At 35.0% G+C, this 8,107-nt stretch overlaps 1 pseudogene across 1 annotated transcript; it reads left to right on the plus strand.

Moving 5' to 3' along the window:
* Window positions 1-2,417: 2,417 nt before the first annotated feature.
* LOC106475132 lies at window positions 2,418-4,657 on the plus strand (annotated as a pseudogene). Its single transcript, XR_001291785.2, has one exon. The product of XR_001291785.2 is annotated as a protein BTG2 pseudogene (transcript).
* The last annotated feature ends 3,450 nt before the right edge of the window (window positions 4,658-8,107 follow it).

The raw sequence follows: 8,107 nt of genomic DNA on the forward strand, positions 1-8,107 counted from the left end.
TAGCTATGTTTTGTCTATTTTTACTGACTGACGAAGTAATGTATGTGCTAAATGTCCTCTAGGAAAGTTTAACCCACTGTAATAAGTAGACAATAGTTTATTCTCTCAGTCTTGTCTGGAATTCTTCTGAACTTATTTGATCACTCCATGTCCTCTTTCTGTCTGTAAATAGTTATGTAATACAAACAAAAAGCCCATCCTTCACATTGTGCCTAACCTTTTTTGAACTAAATGAATTGACTTATTCTTCCAAACCTTCAGTGGTCATTGTTCCTGACACAGAAACTAAGAACGCCGCTGTAATGATTGGCTGAGGACGTTATGGTGGACGCTAAGAATAGGGTTGATGACAAGAATGGTTAGTTGAAGATGTTATAGTGAAGGATTTGAACAGGGTATTGGGTTTAGCTCTGTTTATGCTGTAGACCTGCTTACAATTGTTAAAGTGTATCATGGCTGTTATATGTAACCTGCTTGCAATTGTTAAAGTGTACCATGGCTGTTATACGTAACCTGCTTACAATTGTTAATGTGTACCATGGCTATTATACGTAACCTGCTTACAATTGTTAAAGTGTACCATGGCTGTTATATGTAACCTGTTTACAATTGTTAAAGTGTACCATGGCTGTTATATGTAACCTGCTTGCAATTGTTAAAGTGTACCATGGCTGTTATATGTAACCTGCTTACAATTGTTAAAGTGTATCATGGCTGTTATATGTAACCTGCTTACAATTGTTAAAGTGTATCATGGCTGTTATATGTAACCTGCTTACAATTGTTAAAGTGTATCATGGCTATTGTATGTAACCTGCTTACTATTGTTAAAGTGTATCATGGCTATTGTATGTAACCTGTCAACTACTGTACCACGTGGTTTGGTCAGTTTAGATCCTATGTCGATTTTTGATGGGGATCAAAACAGAGTTATCGTTATTAAGGGTGACATAAGGCCCCACGTCCACTTGTTGGGATCTTTTGTATAGAACTAAAAATAAGTTTTATTTTTCTTACACTGTTACTTACCAGTGTTATCTGTGTTACTTACACTGTTGCTCACTAGTGTTATCTGTGTTATCAACAACTCCATCAGTTTCCAATAAGTGGACTGATAATAAATACTACATCAAGCCTTATATGTAAAAAGCACCAATTGTATTGCTTCAACTCCGAGTTAGCCTGAAGGTAACGCTATAAAATTCTAATCGAGGTGCCCTTTGATAAAGAGATAATAAACACCGAAAAGTCCCACAGCCGATCGAAGTCTGACGTCATTTCGTGTTTTTGTTCTTCCACGCTGTAGTGAGAATTGTGATCGATTGTATTAGCCAGGCAGCCGAGCGCTCAACGTGTTATCGTTTGCAGAAGCCAGGCAGCTGGTAACATAGACTGCACAGTTATCGCCTCGATACTGCTATATTTAACCATCTGGTTGTAAACACGTTTTGTTCGTCACGTAGTTAGTACACGTACTCGGATTTAAACAGCTGCGAGCTGGAGAGACAGAATAATGAAGCGACAATATTATGTAGAAATTCACCGAAACATTAACACGACAAAAACATTTGTACAGTAGCAGAAGGAGGGCGAGGGCAACCGTGTTTTCACTCAACAGACGTATCTTTGGCCACTTTAATTAAAAAGTGGTTCCCTTCTTTAGTTAGTTTAATTGGAAACTCTAATTTAACAAATTTTCAACTGTTGATTCATTGTTTTAGTGGAACCTTAACAATTAACTGTCAAATAAATATCTTGGATATCATCCATACTTAAAACTGTGAAGCCATGTTGGATATCATCCATACTATTACACTTTAAAACTATGAAGCCATGTTGGATATCATCCATACTATTACAGTTTAAACTATGAAGCCATGTTGGATATCATCCATACTATTACATTTTAAAACTATGAAGCCATGTTGGATATCATCCACACTATTACAGGTTGAAGCTTAGGAAGCCATGTTGAATATCATTCATTCTATTACAGTTTGGAGTTTATGAAGCCATGTTGGATATCATCCATACTGTTCAATGATATGATTATTATTTTAATACAACTTGTGGTAGTTACAACTATAGTTTTTGGACAAAGTGTGTGACATGTTTCTTTTTACGGTTCTTACTGATCGCTGGTGTATTCTTCGTATTTCAAATGGTTGAAATTTCCTTGATCTTCAGGCACTTAACACTTCTACTGTGTTTATGATCGCTACTCCAGAAATTTGATTACGTAAGAAAACTTGCACAGTGCTTCTCGCGTGATCATTTTAGCCAATCAAAACATAGAGTTTTATCTAGCACACAGTGAGGTTAAGCTACTTGAGCATTGATTGGTTAACATAGTGAAACGTCATCGGAAAAAGTTCCCATCTTTGACGTCAAATACATTCGAGAGAGCAGATAAGCTGACGCACAGAGTAATTTATCTCGTGTGGAGGAGACTGTTGAGGAGGAAGGAAGTTCGGTAACGAGGAGGATAATCTTACTTCTACTGGAAGGATAGAAAGTCAGGACTCGATTAAGATCCAAGTTCGAGGCCTGTGATATCAAGTGGACAAGCTGTATCGTCATATACCAAGTTATCTCACGTTTTCCAGTGTTCGTAAAAGTGTAACCATGAAAAGGGAAGTCCGGACTGCAGCAGAATTTTTAACAAATCTTCTCCGACTGGGGAAGATCCTGGACGCCAGTCAACTTCGTTTATTTCACAGTCAAATGGAGAAGTTTTTAACCGAACACTATCAACAACATTGGTTTCCGAATAACGCTTTTAAAGGTTCAGGCTATCGGTGTCTGCGGATCAATCACAAAATGGACCCAGTGATCGGTAAAGCGGGTAGGTCATGTGGTCTTAGAGAAGGTAGTCTCAGAAAACTGTTCCCTCACGAGCTTACTATGTGGGTTGACCCCGGTGAAGTGTCTTATCGAATTGGTGAGAACGGAAGTATTTGTGTTTTGTATGATGGAAACAAACAGGAATCTTTGTCGGACTCTGACGACACCTATGATGTAGAACACCAACAGAAAGTTTTGACAGACTCTGACGACAGCTGTGGGGTAGAAAGCTACCATCATGACAGCGGTGGTTACTTCGACATGCCAAGTCATCATTCATTTATTGAAAATATCCCTCGGTTGTTGCGTGGAAGTTGTAAAGAAACTGTGTCTCGTGTAGGTAGAGTAGGGTGGGAAAGTTTTATTATGGATCCTCGGTACTCAAACCTTGGACTCGAACATTTAACAGCTTTTGTCTCCAGTTAAATACAGGTCTACTTCATCCGAATCCAGTTAAATCCTGGTCTACTTCAACTGAATGTAGTCAGGATTGAATTATATTATGTGATGATCTCTTATTTGTAAATGTAAAGCTAAGCCTAGTTCAATAAGGTTTTGTGGTAAGCTCTCAGGAAATGAATGACAAAATAACAAGTTTACAAACTGGCCTAGAGTAGAAAGTTTTGGAATTAGGGACCATTAACCGTACCAACCGTCGTAAAATTATCAATTTCCATATTTAAACAGACTGTACTGATATTTGTGATAACGGCCCAGGAACTAATTATTGTCAGGATGGTTCATTATAATGTGATTCAACAGGTGATTTTAATTTAATTAAAAAACTAGCGTTTCTTAGATCAACGAATCCTTGAAGATTATGCTTGCAAATACATGAATTCCGACCCTTGTGGAGAAACAAACATACTGAATGTGATTTTGTACTTACTATACGTGGCTGCCTACATAGCTGTAAAAACACTGCCTATTTTCAGTAACTTCCGACATCAGGAAAGCAATTCGTTAAAAGGGCGTAGTTCAGAACTTGCTCATGCAGCCTGTATCAGTGATACAACTTACAAGATCTTAATTAACTCGTTAATAGATCTCTTTAAGATATACCGTTGTTACTGGTCGCTTAAAGTGTACTATAAGGACACCCAGACCAAGTTATAGTGTGTTAGTTTATATTTTTTAGCAGATGGAGTTTTAAATAACCAGTAAGGAAATTTCACTAACACTTACAAAAACATTCAGAAGCTAGGCTTCCGCCTGAGAAGTACGTAGATCAGTTGTATGCCCGAGTGCTCCACCTATTATTATTAATTTACATTTGAAAATATATAAAAAGCAATGCTTAGAAAGACAGTAACTTTTTCCTGTGTTAGGCAACAACTATCATATTATCAAGTTTTTATCATATTAATTAACTAGACCTGTTATACAACACAAACATTTTTTTTTTTAATTTAGAAATTCAAGTGATTTTTTCCCTAAAATTGTTGTTGTACTTAAGTTATCATTGGAAAGAAACATAACGAATTGTAGGCCTAATAAGACCACAAATCCCTTTCCTGTGGCTTGCCAAGTATACTTACTTGAACGTTGAACCGGTATTTTATGTAATCAAATCGACTTTATTCCTACCGAATGTGATGTAAAATAAGCTGAGAATGGATAGATTTAAGATAACTGGGCCAAAACGTTTCGCCCATCATAAGGCAGTCTACTGTACAAATGCTTTCTGTAAAAATGTAACATAAAAGTTAAAACTATTTTGCATGTACAGTATATATATATACATTCGTTGACATAAGACGTTTTGTACAGCGACTTGTATTAAATAAAAAATTATTTGTGAGTTGTACCAGCACAACTTTGTATTTCATTTATTTGACCAGATTTTACCGTAGCAACGCATTCACAAAACCTAGAAACGAAAACTACATGTAACCTGAACACATATGTTACGACTAAAAACGCGATATTCTTCAACATGGATCAAAGTTTTTATAAATCACTTGTAAGTTATAAAACATTAGTGTGAAGTCATAATAACACCTTGCAATTCGACAAAAATTGTGGTTCTCTCTAAGCTTGTAATTATTAATAATAAAACACCCACAGCAAAATTTTAAGAAAAAGTCCAGTTAAAGCGAAACACTTTTTAAATTAAACTTCCATGCACCAGTCAGTAATGAACCAGATGTCGTGTTGTATTTGATATAAAGAAAGAGTCTAGCATCTACCAGTCAGTAATGAACCAGATGTCGTGTTGTATTTAATATAAAAAAAGAGTCTAGCATCTACCAACCAGTAATGACCAGATGTCGTGTTGTATTTAATATAAAGAAAGAGTCCAGCATGCACCAGTCAGTAATGAACCAGATGTCGTGTTGTATTTAATATAAAGAGAGTCTAGCATGTACCAGTCAGTAATGAACCAACTGTCGTGTTGTATTTAATATATAAAGAGTCCAGCATGGACCAGTCAGTAATGAACCAGATGTCGTGTTGTATTTGATATAAAGAAAGAGTCCAGCATGCACCAATCAGTAATGAAACAGATGTCGTGTTGTATTTAATATAAACAGTAAATGAACCAGATGTCGCCAGGCATGCACCAGTCAGTGATGAACCCGATGTCGTGTTGTATTTAATATAAAGATAGTCTAGCATGCACCATTCAGTAATGACCAGATGTCGTGTTGTATCTAATATAGAAAAGAGTCTAGCATGTACCAGTCAGTAATGACCAGATGTCGTGTTGTATTTAATATAAAGAAAGAGTCCAGCATGGACCAGTCAGTGATGAACCAGATGTCGTGTTGTATTTAATATAAAGATAGTCTAGCATGCACCGTTCAGTAATGACCAGATGTCGTGTTGTATTTAATATAGAAAAGAGTCCAGCATGTACCAGTCAGTAATGACCAGATGTCGTGTTGTATTTAATATAAAGAAAAAGTCCAGCATGCACCAGTCAGTGATGAACCAGATGTCGTGTTGTATTTAATATAAAGAACGAGTCCAGCATGTACCAGTCAGTGATGAACCAGATGTCATGTTGTATTTAATATAAAGAAAGAGCCTAGCATGCACCATTCAGTAATGAACCAGATGTCGTGTTGTATTTAATATAAAGAAAAAGTCTAGCATGCACCATTCAGTAATGAACCAGATGACGTATTGTATTTAATATAAAGAAAGAGTCCAGTATGCACCATTCAGTAATGAACCAGATGTTACTTACATATATGTAAACTATCACATAGTACAATATTATATTGTTACTTACATACATGTAAACTATCATATAGTACAATATTATATTGTTACTCACATATATGTAAACTATCACATAGTACAATATTATATTGTTACTTACATACATGTAAACTATCATATAGTACTATATTATATTGTTACTCACATATATGTAAACTATCACATAGTACAATATTATATTGTTACTTACAAATATGTAAACTATCACATAGTACAACATTATATTGTTACTCATATATATGTAAACTATCACATAGTACAATATTATATTGTTACTTACAAATATGTAAACTATCACATAGCACAATATTATATTGTTACTTACCTATATGTAAACTATCACGTAGTACAATATTATATTGTTACTTACATATACCTAAACTATCACATAGTACAATATTATATTGTTACTGACATATATGTAAACTATCACATAGTACAATATTATATTGTTACTTACATGTATGTAAACTATCACATAGTACAATATTATATTGTTACTTACATATATGTAAACCATCACATCATTTACTGTTGTAGGCCTTGACACCCTAGTCAACTGATATCCGATAAAAACCGGATAATAGCTGATGTTTTAGTTAAGGTCTGGGGAATTCCTGTAAATAATTTCAGAACTATTCCACTTACTGTTTGACCTGCAGGTCTGAGCAAAAAATATCCTTCAAAAATCGCCGTTCTTTTTAAAGTAGCAACTAAACGTCGTGTGCTAAATACTATGTTAAACGTATACCAAATTTCATAAATTGAAATTTTGGGAAGTATGTTATATATTTTTTAAAATTCTGTACAATTTGATGTGTACAAGAAGACGAAGAAAATCAGATGAAATTTGGCATCAAATATCTCAGTTTTGGCTAAACAGATTTTCTTGAAATTTGAAATATGAGGCAAACAAGCTTGAAGGCAATGTAAGTGAAAAGTTCAAAAATGCATGTATAGTGTGGAAGTATATGAAGATGAACTTTGTATAGTGTTAAAGTGTATGAAGATGAACTTTGTATAATGTGGAAGTGTATGAAGGTGAACTTTCTGTACTGTGGAAGTATATGAAGATGAACTTTGTATAGTGTGGGAGTATATGAAGATGAGCTTTGGGAGTGTATGAAGATGAACTTTCTGTACTGTGGAAGTGTATGAAGATGAACTTTCTGTACTGTGGAAGTGTATGAAGATGAACTTTGTATAGTGTGGGAGTATATGAAGATGAGCTTTGGGAGTGTATGAAGATAAACTTTGTTGTTTTTGTAGATTCTAGTTCTAGTCACTTTAATGCGCAGGAATTATTTGAAAAACATGTAATTTATGCACAGAAAATCCAAACACAAATTAAGCAACTAAATCACTGACCTAAAAAAAGGCCAAACTGAGATCTAATTTTAGTATTCTTGATGTGAAATCCATGTCAAGAACGATGAGGGTAAACTTCTTGGCTCAGATGTTTCGGCACGCCCTTACCGAGAAACAACTTATGTGTTGCTTGTTTCTTCGGGTCTAATCAGCGAGAGTTAAATTATCTGTTGAAGCTTTTCAGATAACCCTTCGGTAGTTTGCGTAAATTTGTCAAACAAACAAAAACAATCATATAAGTGGCATTATTTTTGGTTTAAATGAAAAATGTTTTCCCTCTTTACCCTCGGTGGGACAGCAGTAAGTATACGGACTTACAACGCTAAAATCCGGGGTTCAGTTCCTCGCAGTAGACACAGCAGATAGTCCAGTGTGACTTTGCTCTAAACCATAAACAGATTAATTTACGTCACGCCTTTGAATCTACTATATTTGTTAAATATGAAGGATATGATCAATGATTGCGTTAAATAATATAGACATGGTGTTGTTTATAAACCAAATGTCAAGTACCATATCATACTGCTCTTGTAATCTATGTAGATTAGGGTTAGAACATCGTTCAAGGTTTTCTATTCTCCAGTAAACAACACACAAAGCTTTTTTTTTTTTCCCCGGCAACGTTGTGATGATTATTACGATAAAAAAAATCAGCGTAACTTCTGTT

This window comes from Limulus polyphemus, unplaced genomic scaffold (assembly GCF_000517525.1).
Source record: "Limulus polyphemus unplaced genomic scaffold, Limulus_polyphemus-2.1.2 Scaffold8128, whole genome shotgun sequence".
Taxonomy (NCBI): Eukaryota; Metazoa; Arthropoda; class Merostomata; order Xiphosura; family Limulidae; genus Limulus; species Limulus polyphemus.